The sequence below is a fragment of the Apus apus genome, chromosome Z, assembly GCF_020740795.1.
Source record: "Apus apus isolate bApuApu2 chromosome Z, bApuApu2.pri.cur, whole genome shotgun sequence".
NCBI classification, from domain to species: domain Eukaryota; kingdom Metazoa; phylum Chordata; class Aves; order Apodiformes; family Apodidae; genus Apus; species Apus apus.
Genome location: NC_067312.1, coordinates 1 through 22,391, shown reverse-complemented (window position 1 = coordinate 22,391; position 22,391 = coordinate 1). Strand labels below are relative to the sequence as shown.

The 22,391-nt window shown below is 50.6% G+C and overlaps 2 long non-coding RNA genes across 3 annotated transcripts; both read left to right on the top strand.

The window, feature by feature from the left end:
* Nucleotides 1–9,359: 9,359 nt before the first annotated feature.
* On the top strand, nt 9,360–12,246 carry LOC127395946 (uncharacterized). Of its 2 annotated transcripts, XR_007891883.1 has the most exons (7): nt 9,362–9,513; nt 11,266–11,356; nt 11,437–11,489; nt 11,581–11,644; nt 11,722–11,792; nt 11,976–12,022; nt 12,130–12,246. It is a non-coding gene; the product is annotated as an uncharacterized LOC127395946 (long non-coding RNA). The 2 variants fall into 2 exon arrangements; XR_007891882.1 differs by having other exon boundaries at nt 9,360–9,513; nt 11,266–11,489.
* A 3,437-nt stretch (nt 12,247–15,683) lies between these two features.
* On the top strand, nt 15,684–21,297 carry LOC127395869 (uncharacterized). Its single transcript, XR_007891863.1, has 2 exons — nt 15,684–20,356; nt 20,500–21,297. It is a non-coding gene; the product is annotated as an uncharacterized LOC127395869 (long non-coding RNA).
* Nucleotides 21,298–22,391: the final 1,094 nt, after the last annotated feature.

Here is a 22,391-nt window from a genome sequence, read left to right as displayed (position 1 = left end):
GCTGATGCTGGTGTTCCATAGCAAAGCAAGTAAATGCTTTTCACGATGCAGACAGCTTTATCATCAGATTTGCTCCAGTTCCAAATGGCTAGAGCCGCTCTGCTCCAGAGACAGGCTGGGAGAGTTGAGGTGTTCAGCCTGGAGAAGTCAAGTCTCTGGGGAGACCTTAGAGCACCTTCCAGTGCCTGAAGGGGCTACAGGAAAGCTGGGGAGGGACTTTTCACCAGAGAGGGCAGTGATAGGAGAAGGTGATGGTTTTAAACTGAAAGAGGGAACATTGAGATTAGTTATCAGGGAGAAATTTTTCACCATGAGGGTAGGAAGGCACTGGAACGGGTTGCCCAGGGAGGTTGTGGCTGCCCCATCCCTGGAGTTGTTCATGGCCAGGTTGGATGAGGCTTGTGCAGCCTGGTCTGGTGGGAGGTGTCCCTGCTTATGGCAGGGGGGTTGGAACCTGATGATGTTTAAGGTCCTTTCCAGCCTTCACCATCCTATGGTTCTGTGACTGTCCCACTCTACACTGCCCTGGTGCAGCCCCACCTCAAGTACTGTGTTGCAGTTTTGGGCAGCACAGTATAAGGACATCAAACTGGCTGCTTTTGGGTTGAATTTTATTAAAATGAACAATTGACCCATTCATGTTTATCTCAAGCAGGGATGAGCTGAACTGATTTAAAAACATCTGAACCTCTTTGAACATTAGAAGTTGTCAAATGTAGAATCTTTTCAATCAAATGACCTGGAAGTGAACCATGAAAAACGTGGAAGCATCCTTGGCTTTGAACTTCAGCTTCTTGAGCACAGGCTCTTGGGGAACTGCTCATGTGATCCTCAGCACAGCCCAGCCTGAACTGCCCCGTTTCCTCATTGCTACCCCTCTTCTGTCTGTGAATCTCTTTCATTTGACAGATTTCTACCCCAGACTTCAAGCCTCACCTCTGCTACACTTCTTTTACTTATTTTACCTTGCCTCCCTTCTTTTTCTTGTCTGCTTTCTCTGGTATATTTCACTGTCTCCTGGCAGTAGACCTTCCCTCAGCAGCTGGACTTGTTTTCAAATACTTAATTAAAGCAACACAACTGCCTGTCTCACTGGAGAAGACAACATAAGGAATGATCCCTAAAGCATCAGCCGATGGATGCAGAGCCATCCAGATAGTTTTCAAAAAGCATGCACATGCACATTTTCCTGGAAGCACCGGGAGCTGGGGAAGGACCTCAGCCTTCTCGCCTCTTTGTTCCTTACGAATAGGATCACCTTCACCTTCAGAAAATGAAGGTCATTCCTATTTAAATTGGTGCACAATTGGCTACGCTCATTAGGAAGGGAGGGGGCCTAGGAAGCATCTTTCCCAACAGCAGCAAAGCAAAAAGTAAACGGGAGGAGGAAGTGGAAAGAGGGTAGATGTTTAAGGATTACATCTTGGCATGCACAGCATGCAATTTCACAATTCACGTCACACTGGCTTGTGGTAAACCAGAAGCTATTAATCCCATGGGAAACAAAGGAAACCCGAGGGACTACCTCCTGCAAGCATTCTGCGAGAGCACAGCGGGCAGCAGGGACGGGAGCGCCGCTCTCCGCAGGCACAATCGTACCTGCCTAGGAAAACACACCGAGATTTTCAAGCGCCAGATTAAAAAACCGAAAGAAACTTGCTCGATTAGCCTTAAGGGATCCAAGGTTTTTTTTTTCAGCTCTGCATCTTCTGGAACTTCTTAAAGCAAGGAGCTCTGCTTTGTTGCCTGTTTTATAGATGGTTGGTTCTAGGAGCACATGTTAAGAGGAATTAATTGTAACTTTGTCCACTAGGAAGTTTCTTTCTACCAGCCAGCAAGAAATCCGTCGTTTTCATGACAACGGAAAGAAAAGCAAGTGACCAGCATTAGAGTGAAAAGAATCCGGTTTGAATGTGAATAGGGGTACAAATTAACAAGCACAAACACATACCCAAGTATCTGGCTGTTTGCAAACTAATTGGTTCTTCTAACTGCTGTTATATACAGGCAAAAGAGGGGGAGGGGGAAAGTGAGGAAAGGGGGAGCCCTGACTGTTTCTCTTCAGCATAAATAGATCATCTGAACTGTCTCGATAGAAGGTGCATTGTCTTCTTGAGCTGACTATAGGTTTTATTGTTTCAACTCTGCTTTCCTCTTTTTGTCCAATTTGAAACCACTCAGCAGAGGAGTTTTGAAGGATTTAGAGAATTACAAAGTTGCCTGGCCCTACTGAGCCTGTGACACAGAGGACAAACTTGTCACCTTTGGGCAACCTCTCCCTGGAGCCCCAAAGGTATCACTTAGTTGTAAAAATGCAGCCTTGCAGCTACTGAAAAACAAATATATAAACCAATTCAGAAACAGCAGAAGATCGGGTTTAACTTAGGCACCTGAAGCATCAGTTTCAAAAAAGCTTGCAGGATTATTTCTGTGTATTGCCAGGCAACATCAGCAATAGACCAATACTTTTTGCACCAGAGAACTTTCAGCAGCTGGGAGCTTCAGAACTGGTCTAGAAATGCAGGAGACAATATCAACCCACCAATAGAGTATGTGTTACTCAAAACCATTTTTTTAAGAAATGCACAGGGGCATGGCAGAGCTAGGGCCTCTGTATCCAGTTGCAGCAGCCACAGGTTTAACACTATATACTCTAACCACAAAATATTAATCTGACTGGTTATTGAAAACATTGTCAAAGTTATTAATTACATAGCCAAATTAAGTAACTGTATTAAGAATGTTTCCAAAACACAAAATTACCCAAGACTAAGCATTTAAATGTTTGTAAAAGTAGCACTTTATAGCTTATTTGTTAATACAAGTCCCTTTATTGAAAATAAGGTAATTCTGAAGTGTCATCCAGTACCTGCTGCTCCGTTCACATACATCTGGGCTGTGTGTTGCAGCAGGAAGGTGACAGCAGTTCAGTGACACAAGGCCTCGTCACTGGTTTTGGTGCTAATTGCAGACAGGGGTGGAGAGGGGCCAGTGACCTGCCCTGTGCCAGCTCTTTCTAACCTGCTCGTGCCTCTGATTAAAAGCAGATATTGCATTACTGTGAGCCAGAAGCCTTTCTTTCCAGCCTAATCTGCAAGGCTGTGGTTTCATGGAATCACTGAAAGGTTTGGGCTGGAAGGGACCTTAAAGATGATCCAGTTCCAATCCCCAGCCATGGGCAGGGACACCTCCCACCATTCCAGGCTGCTCCAAGCCCCATCCAACCTGCCCTTCAACACTTCAGGGATGGGGCAGCCACAGCTTCCCTGGGCAGCCTGGGCCAGGGTCTCCCCCTGTCAAGGGGCAGGATCTCCTAAAGGCTCTTTCAGGCCCTGAAACCCGCCACGGATCCTTTCGCGGGGGACACGCCTTGGGCCGCCCCAGCCTCACCTGTCCCGCACGCCCGCCCCGCAGCGGGCCCGGCCCGCGCGTCCCGGGGCCCGGCAGCGGCAAAGCGAGGCGAGGTGGCCCGGGGAGCGGCTGTGCCGCTCCGCTCGGCCCCGCGCTGGGCACCCAGCACCGGCCTCGGGCCTGTCCGGGCCGCCCCGCTCCCCGCTCCCGCAGCCCCGCTCCCCGCAGCCCCGCCCCGCAGCCCGCTCTCCACAGCCTCGCTCCCCGCTCCCGCAGCCCCGCTCCCCGCTCCCGCAGCCCCGCTCCCCGCAGCCCCGCTCCCCGCAGCCCCGCTCCCCGCAGCTCGCAGCCCCGCAGCCCGCTCTCCACAGCCCCGCTCCCCGCTCCCGCAGCCCCGCTCCCCGCCGTCAGGGCCCGGTGCTGCCCGGGGTGCCCCTTTCCTCACAAAACTCAACCCCCCGCAGCCGTTTTCCCGGCCTCAGCCCTTCCCGCCACGTTTCTCTGCTCATGGCCCGAGGAAGGCGTGTCTGTGAGTGCGTTTCTGTGCCTTCCGTACCGGGGCTGCGCCAGGTTTGGGTTTTTGAGGAGCCTGGTTGGGTTTTGGTCGTTGTGGGCTTTTTTAGTTGGGTTGGTTTTTTTGGTGGGGGCTTTTTTTTTTTTTTTTTTTTTTTTTTGCTAAGCCCTCATTAACTCCACTCACGCTGTCTTACCCTGTTTGCTAGTGCTTAAGTAGTGCTTTTTTAAAAAAGCAACCAATTAGCACCTCATCAGCTCCAATTAGAGGAGACAAAAGCAGTGTAAAGATAACTCAATGAGAGGGGGTGGCACAACATCATGTAATCACTTAAGACAGCGGTGAGCATTCACTGCGCCGGCTCTGCCGGGCCTATTCACCTTTTTTTTCCTTCCCTCTGGATGCATTTAAGACCTTTTTTTTTTTTTTTTTTTTTTTTCTGGGAAGCTGGGCCTCCCAGGAGTCTCAGAGTCTCTCATTCAGGGCTACCTGTTTACAGCTCACCGAACAGAAGGACCTAAACAATCCTATATTGTACGCCTAGTGCTTCCTTAAACTTAGGCCTCCACAATGGTATGTTTTCAGAAGCTGGGCAGAATAAGTTAAAGGCTGGCTTTATACTCATTAAGTGTTCTGCTTGTACTGTCTTCTAATTACATGGCAGGGCAACAATGTATTTTTTTTTTCAATGGAGTTCTTTGGAGCAGTTAATTTGGTGCCTGTACTAAATGCCCCAAAACATTAATTAGTGTGGAAGGAACCCTAATTTCCTCGGCGGCTTTCCTCTCCATTTACTTCCCTTGTTTTCACATAGGCTTGGATGAGCCTCTATAATGAAATTACCTCATTAATGCCTTTATTCTTGCAGAGTAACTCATTCAAGATCTACCATTTAGTTTTAATTTAATGCTGTCAAAAGCAAAGGGTGCATTCATGTCTTTGATTAGTGCATTTTTTTCTCTCTAAAGAGTGGACAGATTTAAATTATTAAGATGGCAAGTAGTGAGTTATAATTGGATACAAGCAGCACTTCAGTGAATATTAAATGCTTTCAAAGCCTAGCCTATGTAGTCTGCTGACTATTAACTGTGTCCAGTGAGTTATTCTGTGGGTTTTGAATTAACGGCACCTTAGCTACTGTGAAGCAAATTAAGTTTAATTTTGTTTATAAAAATGGATGAAGTTGCATTTATCAACATGACATTAAGTTGTAGCAGAGTTTAGTTTTCCCCATTATCCTATACTGACCTCATTGGTTAGTATTGCTAAGGTCGGGCCTCATTATTGGCTTTGCAGTCATGCAAAGTCAAGCTGGAGGCTTGGCTATGTATGGCCAGTAGGACCATAAGTTTTGAGCAGCCTCAAGGGTGGAGATCCCACAACCTCTCTGAGCTCTGTTCCAGTGTTCACCCATCTTCATAGTGATGTTTTCCTTACGTAATCATAAGGAAATGATTATATTTTCAATGAAGCATTAAATAGTATATGATAACTTATTATGAGAATGTTTTATAGATAACATAAAATGTAGCTATTTTAATGTTACATAATATGTGTAGTATAAAGATTTGATATGTTTATTGCATATTATCTATGTTACAGATACAATATATTATACAGTTACTATACAATTATTACAGTATGTAAATACTAACATTATAAAAATGTATTATAAGACCATCCAGGTTACCTTTCTCAGGTTACCTTTCCCCATAGAATGTGTATATTTAGGTGTCACCGTGCCTGGAGTAAGGGTGTGGCTGGGATGGTGGTTGTGGAAAGACAGAAGGGAAATGACAGATGTGATCCCTGCACTGCCATGCGAAAGGTGCCTTCTGCTGCCACCCTTTGCAGCACTTTGGGAGCAGCTTGCTTGGCCTCTTGGTTCAGATGGTGCAGATTTTCTAGCTTAGAATGCCTGAGACAGAGCAAGCACTGTAAGCTTGAAGAGTGTGCACTGCCAGCTGCACAGTGTGGTGTTGGGTTGGGTAATGCAGTTTGAAGCATAAGACCTGCAGAAGAAGGCTGCAAAGGGTTCAGGGAACCAGTTCACATACCATCTTACCTGTCCATTGTCAAGGAAGCCCAGCATGTGCTCTTGCTCTGTGGTGCACCAAAACCCTCTCATAAATTGCTAGTCAACAGTGACCAAAACTGCACTAGCACCTGAGCAAGCAGTTACACAGCATGAGTGACTGGGGTGCAGAAGCTGAGCCAGCTCTCTGGCTTTGGCTGATTTGGCAGTAAGAACATGCCATTAACTCCTATCTCTGTTCTAGGTCAGCTGCTAAGAACAGTGTGGGTGGTTTCTGAAGAGCTAGCTTAGGTCCAGTCATCATCCAGATACTTAGTGTTTCTCTATGCCACACAAAGGCCCTGGTCAAAGGAGTGTTCTCAGTGTCAGGTGTGCTGTCAAACCTGGGCTTGTCCAAGATACCACAGCCTTCTCCCCCAGGTCCCTGTCAGCCCAGAGACCAAAGCATATACTCATGAAGCAAGACAGTCCAATTTGCTCCTCATTTCCAGGAAGTATACACATATCAAATCATTACACTATGTCTTTCTAAAAGGGATAAAGGGGAAGGAATGGCTCTTGCTATCCACTTCCTTCCTTCTGATACATGCCATTATGCAGAAGAAGAGTCAGAGAGAGCAGGCGACATCCTTGGGCTGGGAGCTAGAGCTGCATGTGGTCTCTGCTCCATGAACCATCCCTGTATTTTACACTTTTATGATTATATTAAATAATGTAGTACTAAGAACAGAGACAAGGAACCAGGAGTCCTCTCTCCAAGGTGACTGTGCTTGAGGCAAGATATAATAATCATAGGAGTCACCTAAAGAGCTCAGCTTCTGCTCTTTCCACTCTGAGGAGTGTCAGTTATGGAGACCAGCTAGGGAGCCTGTTCTCCACAAGAGCAAGTTACAACTTGTGAGGAACCCAGGGATAAAACTGTGTGGCTACAGATAGGTGGCTCAGTTTAAAACTGGGCTTAATCTGAGTGCTGATCCCAAGCTTTACTTGGCACGGCCTGAAGACACCGTAGAGGTAACCGCTGAGGGGTGCCTGTGCTCAGATGAAAGGAAGCATTAAGTATGAGCAGCAAGAATCACAACTTAAAAAACACTTGGATCAGCTAAAGTGACCTTACAAATATATTTTCATTCCTCAGTGGGTATTATACAAAAAGTAGCAGCAGAACCTGGGTATGTGGGGCAGATATAAGGAAGGAAACAAGGGAAATGTGTACCTAGGGTGAAAGGCCAGCAGAGCTCTCGGGCAACAGGGTGGGCACAGGGGTCTCGGGAAAAGCTTGTGCTGCCCAGAAGGGATGAAAGCACAGCAGGGCCAGCCTGGCTTCGTCCTGGGTGGCCACAGCACACAGGAAAGGGTTGAGGGCAGAGTGCAGGCAGTGCTTCCCTGCACCGCGCTTGGCAGCAGTGGCACTCCCTGTCACCTGCCATTTGTGTTATTTGTGGCACTGCCAGGCAATGAGGCAGGTGCCCCCTTGGCTGACAGCTTAATTTTAAGATCCTTGTGGGGATCTGCCCTGTCCCCTATCCAGCTACTGGCAGTGCTGGGCAGAGGGAAGCAGGGAAGGGTGAGACAGGCTGCACGTGTCCTAGCTGTTGATGGGAATACTAGTCCCTCCTTGAGTAGGAGACAGTTTAAAGCCACTTTCAGGAAGGACACGCACCCGAGGAGCATGTCTTGGCCATCCATTTATCGAGAAGGATTCTTAGCACAGGCAGTCAGCTGCAAAGGAGTAGAGTTATGTGCTGATGAACGATGACTGGTCAGAGCTCTCACACTCCAGAGCACTCATGAAACTAACACAGCCCGTACAGACAGAGCGCGGTACGAGAGTGCCCTCTTTTGTTCTAGTGAGGCTTTCCGAGCTCTAAGGGAATCCTGCACGTAAGAAAAGCTGCACAGCCCTGGAAGGCGCCTCTCAGAGCAGGAAGTGTCAGGTAGCAGGGGAGGCTGAAGAACCCGGGAGGGTGAGTTACAGAGCACTGAAACTGGAGGGACAGCACAGGGAGAATCAGGAGACACGTGCATCCACAGGCAGAAACGGGAGCAGGCAGAATCTCTGCATTACTCTGGCCAGGAAAACGGCTGAAGTGTGGTATCAGCAGGCTCTAGGGTAATGCACGGCTCTGGCACAGCAAAGAGTCTGAGAAAAGGTGAGAGAGCTCTGTGGCACAGCATAGGAACACGAGAAATACCAGCGGGTCTGATGAAGCTGGGCACTCTGTGGGTGGGACAGCCTGCTGCCGTCTTCCCCATCCTCCAGATCAAGGTGTCAGGGGGTGCAGGGAGCTGGTTGCTTCCCGTGGGAAGGGACAGGGAAGGGTGAGACAGCAGGGATCTGACCACTGAGATGTCCCATCACTCGGGTGATGAACGGACGTTAAATACAACTCTGAATTTCTGTGCAGTCCTCAGGAAAGAGGTAAAAAATGAAACATTCCGAGGGAATGAGCGAGGTGCCAGCGTGCAGCCTGCGCTCCGCTCTCCGGCTCGCAGGAACCCCGGGCGCTCCGGGCCGGGGCCGCCCCCGTCGCTGTCCCCGCCTGCCCCGTCGCTGCCGCCGCCCCCGCCGCTTCGAGCCGCCCGCGGCGGCAGGTCCCGTTCCGCTGGGGGGGAGCCGGGCCGGGGCAGCCCCGGGGCAGCGGGGGCAGGGGAGCGGGGCAGGGGGCGGACACCGCCGGGCACGGGCGCCGGGCACCTCCCCGCCCGGCCAGAGCCCCCCTGAGCCTCCCCCGGCCCCGCTCGCCCCGGGCAGCCCCAGCCCCTCCCCTGCAGCCGCTCCCCGAGCCCCCTCCTGCCCCGCCCGCTGCCCGCGGAGCGTGTCCAGAAGCCCCGCGCGAGGAGGGCCCGGCCGGGGCAGCTGCGGGAGCGGCGGGCACCGCTGCTGCTTTCCCTCTCCGGGGCCGCGCTTGCCCCTTCCTGCCCCGGGGATGCCCGTTTGCATCTTGCCCGGCTCTGACACAGCGAGACCAGTAATTCTGAGATCCCTTTCATCAGTCTCTTCACTGAGTAGTCCTCGAGAGATCTTTCCACGGGCGGTTTCTCGTGGGCAGGTCCTCACTGCTGTCTTTTCCGTCCCCGCCCCGGGGCGTGTCCCCAGAGGCAGGTGACAGGACCAGCTGCTGCTCCCCCAGCCCTTAATTCCAGCTGGTGTTCCAGCTGCTCCTATTCCCAGGGGATTGTGGGGAGGGCCCTGGGCGGGGCCCGGGATATATGAGCCCCCGCCTGTGGCTGGGGAGCTCAGTCTGCTCTGGGGCTGTGCCGGGGTGGGGGGCTGAGGCTGGGGTCTCTGCTGGGGCTGCAGCTGGTGGAGCTTTAGAGCTGTGTGAGTGTGTTTTGAAGTTCCTTGGAACAGGGGCACCCGTGTTGTGCAAGAGGCTCTGGGTAAGCAGTGTATGTTGTCAGAAGGATGTTGGTTGCCTGCAGCTTTTTCTGCTGGTGGTAACTTCGTATGGGCTGTTTTGGGGTGAGAAAGTGGTTTAACATTCTGTGGTGCATCTTTCTTTTTTGCAGGTGATGAGGGACCTGCTGACTGTGGGACTCGTGGAGTTGATGAACTGTGGAGCTTTCTTTAAAGGAGGATGTCCTGAGACCTGTGGCCCCTGAAAGCTAAGTTGAGGGATGGGTGCTGGGGGGGGACAAAGTTGGGAATTGCAGGGAGGGGTTTTAAAGTCAAGAGCTGGGGAGAGGGCTGTCTGGGAACTGTCCCTTTGGGCAGGTAAAGGCAGTGGGTTACTCTTCAGCTTGATGTCAGTGTGTGCCAGGCAGGGCAGCTCCAGCCTGTGTGTGTCATGGTGTAGTTTGTGTGGTCTGTTGTCTTTTGTGTCTCAAACCCTCCTTGGGTCCCAGTCTCCTCTTTGTGCTCCAGGAGCACAGCACTCGCCTTGCAGCCCACCCTTAGGTCTTGAGCATCATCTGTGCTCACCATCGTAGTGCCCGTGGGGCGCTGCTTTTCTTGCCTGAACTCAAAAGCCCCGCTGGGCCTCGCGACTCGGGTGTCTCCTCTTGATCCTCTTTTTGCGCCGGTGTTGCGGTCGGTGTCGTCAGCCCCGCTCTGGAGGCTTCTCTTTCACAGGGAGAATCTCTCTTTTCTGGGCATTCTTCCCTGTGTCCTTGCATTCTTGGGTCTCGCCAAGGCTTCTCGTACATCCGTCTGCTTCAGTTCTGACTGTAGCTTCTTGTCACGGTTTGCCATGTTTGACCTTTCTCTGGGGCTGCCTTACGGGCTCCTTACTGCTGAAATCACAAGTGAATTGAGTATAGGAATATTGGGACTAATGTGTTAATTAAAGGGATTTCAGTTCCAATTGCATGCCTGTTAAAGACTTGTGCAAACTGACCACTGCTTGACCTAAGCGACTTGACTTTGGACTGGACTTGTGACTTGACTTAGCCTGAGTATCTGGAGTGATGAGGCCTTAGGCTGCCATTCTAATTAATCTTTCGCTGAACTCCTGTGATGAGCCTTAGTTAGACCTTGACTCTACCAGCTGTAATAATATGGAAACAAGATGTGGACAAGATAATTACTCAAGACGATCTTCTGAACTGGGAAGATGCATTGACTGAAAGTTAAGTGGGAGCAATTGGACAAAAGCAGAATGTGGAAGACTTTTCCAGCTGAGAAACAAGTGGAAGAGAGCAAGACTGGAAGCACCCAGCTCGAGCTGCAGTAAACTGATTCTGTGGCAGAACTGAGGGTCTGAGCTTCTCTCTCAGGTTGGAGGTGAAGACTGGATCCAGCTGCACCTAGGCTCTGCCCTGAGAAGAAGCTGAGAAACCAAGGAGGTCCTGTCTGAAGCTCACAACTCGAAAGGAGGGACTTTCTGGACTCTTCAGCACTCATCTCCTGCTTGCGGTCCTGTATGTCTTGCCACCTGGTGGCATTTGCATTGGAGGAGGAGTTTTTTTGTTGCTGGGAGTTTTCTCTCATGCTTGTGTCACATCCTTTGTGTTTGTGTGTTGTGTCTCTGTGCTGTTGGGTTGGAGCTGCTCTCTCTGGAGCCTGTAGCAACTGTGGGGTTGGGAGAAGAATAGCAAGGAGAGCCTGTGGTTCATGTTGCTGTGCTGTCTGTGCCTGTTGGGGTGCAGATAGAGCATTTGAAGTGAAGTAGCAGCCCTCAGCAGGGGAGAAGGTGGCCATTTTCATAGTGTTTTTGAGAGGGGGTGGCTGGAGCCACCTGGGAGAGGCTGCTGGAGCCATAGCCAAGCAGGTTGGGTGTCCAGGGTGTTAAGGCCTGAATGTGTGGGGCGTAATGTTCACCTGTTTTTTAGCTCCCTTGTAGGTACTTAGGATCTCCAAGATGTTCCTAAATGGGAATCTCTGGAATTGCATCCAGCTGATTGCTTGTTACTGCTTTTCCAGATGCAGGGAGAGGAGCCACGCAGCAGAGGGTGATGGAGGAGAGGAGCAGAGCGCGGTGAGGAGCTGGGTCGGTGCGTATTGAAGAGTCTGGGTGAGTTGTCCCCTGGGTTGTGAGGGAAGGTGTGACTGGTGCCTCTATCGACTGGCTCATGGTTTGGGTTTGTTTTGTAGGTGCAAAGCACCAAGGGAAGCGGGAGATCTGCACTGGAGGTGACTCGAGCAAGGTCAGTGACAATTAGCAGGCTGAACTGGCAGTTGTTTTCCAGGTGTTGTGTTGTCAGTGTGTGATGAGCATCCCTTGTTTGTGTTTTCCAGGCAGCACACAGGGCTGGACGTGGCACCCTGTGACCATCAGAGGCCGGACAGGTGAGCCACGAAGGTGAGAGTGGTAGATGGGAATAGCTGTGGGTAGACTGTGGGCTCAGGCAGTGTCTCAGCATGTGCTGTTTGCTTCAGTTTTGCAGCCTTGGAGCAGTGGAGCAGCATGCCAACGGGCCATCTGTGGAGATGACACAGGTGTCAGCCAGGTTGGTGTCTTTGAGAAAGTTACCTGTGGGAACTCAGTGAAGCATCTACCTTTTGGGTGTGTAGGTGCTGTGCAGGCTGCCATTGGGGTTGGGTGGGTGTTTGGGGTGAGCCAGGGTGGTAGCAAGGAGGGTCGTGGTACTTGTCACAAGCACAGCAGTGATTTGGGTCTTTTGGTATCTTAGATGCCACAAGCAAGGATGGCCTCAGCATCTGATTCTGGAACCAGCAGGTGAGGAGAACACCATGGGGGTTCTGAGCAGGGGATATTGAAGAGGTTGGCAGTGGCTGATGTGATGCTTATCAGTACTAATTGTGAGTTTGTCGTTGTTTTTCCAGATCACTATGAGGAGCCTGGCGATGGCAGGAACATCCCAGCGAGAACGGCTTGTCGAGGAGGAAGGCTGCGGAGCCCTGGCCATCTGAAAGCTAAGTGGAGGGGCTGGGAGGAGGGGACAAGGTTGGGGATTGGAGGGGAGGTTTTCAAAGTTGGTGTAGGGGAGAGGACTGGCAGAGCACAGTCCCCTTGGGGCAGGCAAAGGGAGCAGGTTACTCTTCAGCACGATGTCAGCATGGGCAGGGCAGCTCCAACCTGTGTCTGGCGTGTACTTCGTGTCGTCTGTTTTCTGTGTCTCAGACTGTATGTTCGTTGGGTCTTGGTGCCTCCATAGCTCGGTAGCCCTCCCAAGAGTCCAGAATGCATCACTTCACTGGCACAGAGCCTGTTGAGCCCTTCTCATCTCAGAATTACAGCTTGACGCGTGGATCTCTTTGGCGTGTGTCACATCCTGGCTGTTCCTGAGCGTTCATCTCTTGCGGTGGCCAGCCAGGTGCTGCCCGCAGCTCTGCTCTTGAGTCTGCTGTTTCCACAGAGTCATCTTCTGGGGTTTCATCCCCGTGTCCTCACTGGTCTTGGGTCTTCCAGCTCAGCTTCTCACACATCCCTCATTCTACTTTTGATGGCAGCTTTCTCTTGTGTGTGGCAGCAATTGCCTCTCTTTGGCAGGTCTGCTTTAGAGCATCTGGGCCATTGTGGCACCGTAGGGCTTCTCTGCCAGCATCATCTTCCCTATGGGAATTGTTCTCCTGTCCTGCAGTCTTCTCGTGTATCGTGGTCACATTGCTGTACTTGATAAAGTGGAATCTTTCACTGAGCAAGGACAAGAGAGTTACAGGAAGTTACAGAGTTCTTGTGAAACAAAGATCCTGCTGTTCAAACAAGAAGATGAGGAGGTACTCGCTTTGCTTAAAATGTGGCAAAACTGCCAAAGCTGCTGTAGGTGAGTGATCTCTTCTGCTTGCTGCAAGATCATGAATATGAAAACCCCACCTCCAGCACTTAGGCTGCCCACTTCCAACTGAAGACCCCCACTCACTGTGTGCACTGTACCTCAAAATCAGAGTGAGAAATTCACTAACCAATCAGAGTAGAGTAACTGAATCTGTATTAGATGGAGGAAACTAACCAAAAGTGTGAGAATGTGTAGAGTTTTCTGACTTCAGGGGGCAGCTTTGCAGCTTACCACCTAGCACCCCATATTTGTGCAAATATACAATAAATGAAAATACCTTGGCTCTGTATGTATTTTGGCATCTCGCATAGTAGGTGAATGACCCCACTTTTGGTATAACAAGGTATAACACTCGGGGTGTCCGTGTGTAGTCCTGGTCTGTGTGTGAGGGTTGGAGCTGCCCTGCCCAGGGATGCAGCAGTACTGATGACAGGGTAGCGTAGCTTTATGGGGGTGTGGAAGTAAGTTGGTTTGGACCAGTTCTGTTGGCAGAGACCATACGGTCCATCTCTCGGCCAACAGGTGTAGGCAGCTGCCACAGTTGTGTTCGCTTTTCTTTACGGTCCGGGGCTAGGATTGGATCCAGCCGCACCTAGACTCCTCTGAGGAGTTTAGAAAGCAAGGGGGTCCAGTCTGAACCTCGTGACTGGTTGGGAGCAGCAGTTAGTGTGGAAGGGGAGCGGGTCAGATCTGGAAGGTGCCTTAGCTTGCACAGATGGGGCTCCCTAGCTGGGTTTTCTTCTTCTAGCTGTAGTGAGAAGGTATATGCAAAAGGCAGAGAGACCTCTGGCCTCACCAAGCTACCTGTGGCTGGGCAGGTGACTTGCTTTACAGGGTGTGTTTGTGTTGTTTCAGATGCAGAGCAACAAGCAGCACGGCCAAGGGCACGGAAGAGGCTTTTCTTATGCTATAATGACAGGTACATTTTCACTTTGTCAGTTAAAAGGTAACTAGGTCCACAGATGAGGCTCTGGAGGAATGGTTCAAGATGCAGCTTCTCCCAGCTCAGGTGCATTACACAGACTTGCAGACTGCTGCTGAGGTAATCTTTTTCTTATTTTCTCCCCCTCAACAGAAGAACTGAAAGCTCTGCTAATTGCAGGTGACCTTGGGTAGTTCTTCCTAGAGAAATTAAGTGGACAAATTAAAATGCAGCTTTCATGGCATTTTCACTGCCATCTCTTGTGCCTGGAGGTCAAATGTTTTCATTTATTTATGCAACTTGGCATTGTTATACTGAAGTAGAATTACTATATTTTTTTCTGTTTCTGTTTTTCAGTTTGGCAGTGAATAACATCTGCTTTGAGATCAGAGGAGTCAGTTGATCAAGGATGTGGAGTTGTCAGTAAAATGTTGGAATGAGTGAATTATTTTCATTGAAACTGGAATTTGTTTAACTTTTTCCTGTCCTCTTCTTAAGCTAACTTAAGATCTAATTTCATTTTTTTTTCTTTATATCTTGAGTTGTTATAAAGAAGTCAATTAGAGAGGCCCAAAATTGCCTTTACTAGGCTCTGTGTTAGTTGCATATAATGATTAAAATTCTATGTGTTTTTCTGAATTCTTCATTGCTACATGTCTGCTTCAGGTTTTGCTTAAAAAATTCTTTCTATGTTTGGCAAAAGTAGCACAGTGACCAGAGAGTGGGTGGCAGAAGTGCTGGGTTGGTTGCCAGTGAACCTTGGTAAGAGCTGAGGAACCGTCTGAGTTGTCTTGATTTGGTGCCTACGAATATTTCGAGCAGGAAAAAAAATAATTAGTTCCTTTATAATAGAAGAATTCTGGAGCTGGATGTGCTGTGAGGAACAGGACATAGGTACCTGGAAAGCAAGACTTGCTGGGCTTGTCTGGAAGTGTGTTGATGTATCTGCCTGCTTCCCTGCTGCTGCAGCTCTTTGCTTCACATCGATTGATCAGGAACCCATGTGTTGCTGTTGTCCCAGCAGCCTTCCCGGGCCTGGCTTAGTGAGAGAGCAAATGCGGTTTCTGAGAGCTCAGGAGAAAAAATAAACCCACAAAGGCAGGAGGCAGCTCGTTGTTGGGCCTGGTCTCCTGCGGGAGGTTTTGCCAGCAGGGATCCTCTCCCTGCAGGTGGCTCAGCTCCTGTGCGGAGCAGCTCACCTGGAGGGAGCTGCGTCCCTCTGGGCACGGGATGCAGGAACCTGCTGCCACCCTGGGGCTGGCCGTGGGTGCCCTGAGCTGTGACAGTGGAGCAGGCACCAGGCCCCTGGGATCTTCCATCCCTGGGGCCACCTCTAGCCTGACTACCCATGAGGGGTGATGGCAACAGGAGATGGTACCATAGCCCTCCTGTGACAACAGCCCCTGCCCAGAAAGCCCTGCCCTCGGGGGTCACCTCGACACCCGTGTCCACCCTGCTCGGTTCACTGTCTGCAGTGAGGAGGAGGAAGGCTGCAGGCTGTCCCTCCTTCCCACGCAGTCGGGTTCCCCCAGCCAGAAAGGCTCTTGCCATCCAAGTGCTTTTTGTGCCTTTTGGTCAGGGAGCAGGGATGGCCTCACTCAGCCTGGTCCAGCTGCTGGACCTTGCCCTAAGGACACCTGCTTTTGGGGCTGTCCGGTATTGGGCCCTGTAACAGCTGCTGCTGGTCCCACTGCAGGGCATGCAGGACCTGCCTGCCCCCTCCTGGGGGGGCTCCTGCCTGCCCCAGCACCCCTGCCCTGGAGAAGAAGGGGGCCATCAAAAGACTAATTTCTACCCGACAGGCTGATCTGGACAGGTGGTGCTGTACTGTCTGAAAGACCGTGCCAGTGAAACAGCTGGTCATTATTTGGCAGATCTTTCTTCTTCACGGTGACATCCTCAGAGTGATCTGATGAGGCAAAGCTAAATTGTGTCTGTTGCCTGTTAAAAACATGTCTCGGAAAGGAAAACTGCAGCAGGTATCTCTGTAAGTATCATTCAGTCCCAAATTGCAGGCTTTTTTTCCTTTTTTTCCTTTTTTTTTTAAACCAGAACTCCCGGTCCATCATTAGCATCTCAACACATGGATTCCTGGAAGATGCCTGCAGTATCGACATTATCAGACTCGTAACTGCCCCATACATGGTCTTTCCCCAAACCCAAGTTTACTGCACAGCCAGATTTATCAGGAAAACACAGATAAGTTGACTTGCAGCCTGAGTGCACCCCAGGGGGGGTTGTTCTGAGAGGCCTGAAAGAATTCGGGCAAGGTGTGGCTGTCTCACTACTAAAAAATACCTTTGTTTTACTTCTAGGAGAGAAATCTCAACATAGAATCACAAGTAGGTGATAAGGGCAGCAAGAGCCGTGGCTCTTCTTTTGAGGACAGCCCAACAATGCTCTCAGAAATTACAGATGCAGGAGCCCCTGGCAAATGGTTTAAATGACAAAGAGGATACATCAAGAAATCTTCAACTGTTCTTTTCTTTCTTAGAAGGACTAACAGCTCTCCAAGTATTTCAAGTCCTTTTGCTCAGATCGATCAGGCCCGCAGGGAGAACCTATTGAGGCTGCTGGGTTCTTCAGTGTCCTAAACCGGGAGCGTAAACACTGCAGAAATCTGCACTTCCAGTGTTCCCTTTTTCAGGGACAGAGAAAAGGACATGTCTGGTCATCAGTGCATGAGGTGAACAGCTGGACCCTCTGGTTCCAGTCACCAACAGCCAGTTGTGTTTTCTCCTCACTTGTGGAAACTAAAAAAGTGAAACCAAGCTGGGTTTTTGTTGTGGTGGTGGTGTTAATTTGGTTTATTGAATTTTTTGTTCGTTTGTGGTTTTTTTAATGCACATCAGCTATGGCTCACTCTGATGATACTTAGTTGGCAAAGTTTTCACTGAAATCCATAAAAAGTCAAATAATACAAGGAAGTCTGCAAATACAGATCCATTGCCTTAGTCCAGGGAGGTTCTTTTCCTGTTTTGCAGAAATGTTTTCCTATAGATGTTCCTGACCTGTCTTGGGGGCACTGGACAAGGAGATTGGACCTGTCACATCTCAGGGGTATTTCATTTTACCCGAGCTGATGGCAGATCCTGTGTCCCCGAGTGTTTCACCCAGGACCTACAGAAATCCACTTGTTGCTTCTGGGGGAGGATGGGGGGAACCGGTGGGGAGCCAGGACTTCCATCTGAGCTTTAACCCCCACAGAGCCAGTGCCCAGAGCTGCTGTGATAAAGGAGGTTTGCAAGGCAAAGGTCTGTCCACAGATAACGTCATGTAAATGCTTCCCTTGGCAGTGGAGGGCAATTCCATCAGCAGACACTGACTCCAGAGCACTTGGAACTCTCCTTTCCTCTCCAATATAAAAATCAGAAGGGGGAATCTGTGCTGGAGCAGTTTGGGAAGGAGTGCAGCCCATTGGAAGGAGCCACGCCGGAGCAGTTTGCGAAAGGCTGTATTCCTGGGGAACAGATCCATGCTGGAGAAAGGGAAGAGCACGAACAGGAAGGAGCAGCAGAGGCAAAGTGTTCTGAACTGATCCCCAGCCCCGTTCCCCAGCCCTGCGTGCCACTCAGTGGGGGAGGACATAGAGGGATGGGTAATGATGGAGTGAAGTGGAGCCTGGGAAGCAGGTGGGGGTGGTGGTTTAGATGTGTCTCTTTTAACCATCCCAAATCTATTTGACTTGGCAATCAATTAAGTTGTCACCTGGTATTACTTTGGGGTTTTTTCAGTGCTTGTTCCTGACAGCAAATGCTGATGACGTTCCACCAAGCACGGGATGTGGGGTAGGATCTGCTGGAGGGGTGGCTGGTGCCACCAGGGCCCTGAGCTGTGGCTGCACAAGTGCTGGCAGGAGGCAGCAGGTGCCAGGGGAGGAGGACTTGGCCATGGGCAGTGGCTGCTGCCACACTGCCAGGCCCTGTTGCCAAAACCTCTGCAGGCTCATCACGTTCTGTAACGTGTTTTTTCTCTTGAAACTTTTTTTCTATCCAAATAAAATCACTGATGTTGCCCCCCGGCCTCCTCAGAGATACATACAAGGTCATAGCCATAGAGGGGAAATAGTCTGTCCCTTGAGCCTTTCTGGGGAAGCAGCAGGTGCAAAAGACTTTTTCATGCAACACAGTTAGATTCAGGAGCTTATTTCCAGGATGTTATAGAGGAGTATCAATAGATTCCAAAAGAGACTTAAAGTCATGGACACGTTCCAGCTTGCATTTCAAATGGTCCTTTCTTCTGTCCATACAGCAAGGATGAAATACTTTGATAGTTGTGTGTCATGATCCTAAGCAGGCAGACCTGAAGCCTTTCTGAAGTGTTTAGGTAAGAGCTTCAAATCTAGAGACTTCAGTAGTACACAGAAATCACCCATCCTTACCCAGAGCACCAGAAAAGCATCTGTGAGGGTTTGTCTCAAAGCTTCATCCCATCTGTCTCTGGCAAGGGCTCAAGTTAATGCCTTAACAGAAGTTAAGAAAGTGTGGGAACACAGGCCTCTTCTGAGTACTTTCCCAGCTTCCAACAATTTTTACAGCACAGGGAGCTCCTGAGCCAGGTTTGGTTTAAATAAATGCATTTTATTTAAATGATATAAAATCAATGGTAAAATTAAACCACCTAGACCGATTAGGTGGGCTGCTGTTACACCAGCCTCTGACAGGTGACTTCTCCATCCAAAGGCAACTCCCAGTGAGGGCTGTGAGCACCCAGAGGTGCCTCTGGGTGTAGTGGCTGAACAGCCGGTTTTAGAAACCCTGGTGGTTTCACAACAAACATGTTTATCCCTCTCTACAACTCCTCCATGCACACACGTTTGCAACAAGCAGCAGGCCCTGTTCAGTGCAGGGCAGATCTGGAAAACAGCCAGCTCTGAACTGCCTGATTATTTTCCCGTTTCCCTTTATACACTGCAACTCCAAATAGTGATACAGATTTCTTCACTCTCTAGTGCTTTCATTTCTGAAGATGCCCAGTAACTTGGCAGCTGCTCCCAAAGGGCACAGCAAGGTCCTGCTGCAGGGTTTTCACACTGCTAAGAGGCAGTAAAGGAACCAGAAGTGAACCGTGTTTCCCCTGGTGTCTTGGAAAGGGTGTCACAAACTTACTGACAGTTTCATTCACAATTTATTTAAGAACATGACTCCAGGATGCAAACAGAATCATGATGCCAGTCAGTACCTGGGAGATGACTGGGAGACAGGCAAGAACTCTTTCGGTGATCTAATTCTTTTTGACCCTTACAGCGATCATCTTCAGAATGTTATGAAACACTGGAACTCTCGAGTTTTTACTCCAGGCTTGGGCTGCCCTCGGCGGGCAGGGGGCTGTGCACTGCAGGCACAGCTGCGGGCAGGGGCGGCTGCCGACACCCGTCCCGCAGGGAAGCGCTGGGAAAAGCAGCTCCCAGAGCACGGAGCGGTGCAGGGGCTGGGTCTGTTCCAGATTGCAGAAGGCACCTGAACGAAATGCAGTTAATTTCAGCTGCCGCTCCCCAGGGGTCGGCACGGCCGGGCCGGGGGTCCCGGCTGCCCCCGCACACCCCGCGGCCGGGGGGCTCCGGGAGGGGCTGCTCGGGGAGAGACCCCCCCCCCAGCAGCACAGCCAGACAAACCAGCACCTCCCTGGCGCCATCGGCCCAGCCCGGGGGGGAGAAAACAATGAGCGATCAAACCAACGAGCCCCTCGGGACTTTGGGGCAGCCGGTTCCCGGGCACCGAGCGCTGCAAACGAGCCCTTTGCTGAGGGCTCTGCAAGACCCCGCAGAGCTCCCGGCGCGGGGGTTAAACGGCAGCTCGCGTTTCTCTGCAGCCCGGCTGACATCAGGCTGCACTTTTTGAGGCACTTCGTGAGGATCGTGTACAGGATGGCCAGGTTTTGTTTTGTGCACACTTGATCAAACGTCGCAGAACCTATGAAGCAGGTTCTGACCCTTTTCCTGCTGATGGCAATAAATCTATCAGGAAACCTCGGCGAGCTCTTTTTCTGCAGCTACACTCACCTAATGAGGTAATCCTGGCGGGGTAAAACAAAAGGCACTGCAGATGCCTAGGTTTATTCTCAGAAATAGGGTGTTGCCTTTGAGCTGAAACCTGCAAACAGGAACGGCTGCGGGGGGCGAGGCTGTGAGAATAGGTGACAAGCGGGGTACGACTGCCTTTGGACCTCAAGCGAAGCGCTGGAGGGTTCTTTCTGCCACCGGATTTTACGGATTGTACTTTGGCGACCCAGACGGGACCGCGCTCCTGCACCTCGAGGGATCCGGGGAATCGCAGCATCTCCAGGCGGCAGCGAGGGATTTTCGGGAAGAATCTCTGACCCCTGAACCGAAGAGCTCGGAGCAAGTTCCCTGGTAAGGCGAAGGTGCTCTTTTGGGGTTTGGTTCGGGGCTCGAGTCCCCTGTTCCGTTTGGGTTCGAACTGTGTGTCACACCGTATGTTACGGCCCCTTTCATTCAGGACGCTTTAAAGCCTTTCCTGTACCCTTGTTTTTAAGCTGATGAAGCACCTGGTGAGGAAATCTGGTTTCAAGCTCTGGATGTCTAACATTGCAGCTGGCGACATAAACTGCTTCAAGAGTCAAAGCCTTTGAATGCAGCGATGACAATTAGGGATTTCAGGTTTTCGTTCAGAAACCCGCGTGCTACTTGCACCCCTTCAAAATCCTTTTCCAAAAAGGTCAAAGCTGATGTTCTAAAAGCACGTGCAGATCAATGTTTGATTCATGCCCTATTCGTGTAACAGCTGTGTTGCCATAGCTAGGAAGATACTATTTTTTGCATAGACATCTGACTGTACATGCCCCGGGCAGCAGCTCTTGCGTGGCTGAGCTGTCTGGAAGGAGGTGATGACAAGGCGGTCCCGCAGCCCCATGCCCAGCCCCGGTCAATCCATGTGGCATTCCCTAGCCATCCCTCCATATTTTATAAGACTTTGCCAGTAATGGCTGGGGTGTCGTTCAGCCTCTGTTGACAACCTTGTATTTTTTCCTCGTGAGCTCCAATCGTATTTATCACATTTCTAACCACTGTTTGGCAATGATTTCCATTTTTTTTGGTGATTATAATCCTAATTGGAGCCAGCCTGAAGCCAGACGGTCCGATTTCCCCCGGCCTGTTAGGGTTAATGTCACATTCCTCTCAGCTCTATTCTTTTTCTGTCTGGAGGGGACAACTTTCAGAAGCAGGTGAGCATTGGCCCGGGACGGATTATCTCACAAACAAATACTACAAAATAATGCAGCGGGTATTGTTTATTTTTTTGGTTTTGTTTTGCTCCCCCCCCCCCCCTTTCAGAATCAAAGCTATAGGTGAGATCTCTTATCACTGATTTTTCTATCATAAATGAAACATAAATGTATAATCTACAAACTGTCTTGCAGTGTTTGTCACTGCTCCATCATTGTAGCAGATAATTCAGGAGGTGTGGACAAACAGTTACGTGTGTGTTCTAAATGTGGGGAAAGACGGGCAGCTGTTTGTGCGTTACTTCTGCCTCGCTGCGAACCGCGAGTTTCCCTGGCGGGTCGGCAGCATCTCCCTCTGGGCCCTGCAGCTGGGCAGACGTCCCTCCTCATGGTGCAAATAATGAATAAATTAAAAAAAAAGCCGAATAGCGAGTTTCGGAGACAGGGACTGGAACGGCACAAATTCAGAGCCTTGCAGGTTGAACGAATGCAAAAGGGAAGCCAAGTACTGTGAAGGTAGTATTTTACTCGGTGTGTCTTCTTGTGAGGCGCGGGAAAGGACAATAACCAGGGCGCTGCCGATGTGCGTTGCTGTAGCTCCGCAGGGCTGTGGGTTGCGGTGTTGGTGCGTTGGGTGTGTTGGGATGCGGCTCTTAGCGCGGGCGGTTCATTCCTCAGCAGCTCTTTGCTCCCCGGGCTCGCAGCGCGGGGCTGCGGCTGCGGCGCGGCCGGGCGGGAGCGCTTGTGCAGCGGTCTCTGCTGCCCCCTGCTGGCCGGAGGCGGGCGCTGCAGCGCAGGGGCCGCGCATGCGCGGGAGTGGCGTGCCCGGCCCCAAGATGGCGGAGCCTGGCAGGAAAATGGCGCCTGAGGCCTCAGGAGAGCACGACGTGATTGGCTGCCTGCGCTACACGAGCTAAAGGCTGCCCCGTGCGAGCTGATGGGTCGGGGCAGTTCGCTTGACGAAAAGAGAGGGGTTCTGCCGCGATTCGGGCATGTTATTTTATTTGCTTGGGGTTTTTTGGCCTTTTTTTATTTGTTTTTTAATATTTTTTGTTGCGGAGAGACGGCGCATGCGCAATAGGCAAAGCCCTGTACGGCGGAAATGGTCCGCGCATGCGCAACAGCGGTGTACGGCATCGAAAAATTAGCGCATGCGCACTAAAGCTTAAGGAAAGAAAAACAAACTGCGCATGCGCAACAGG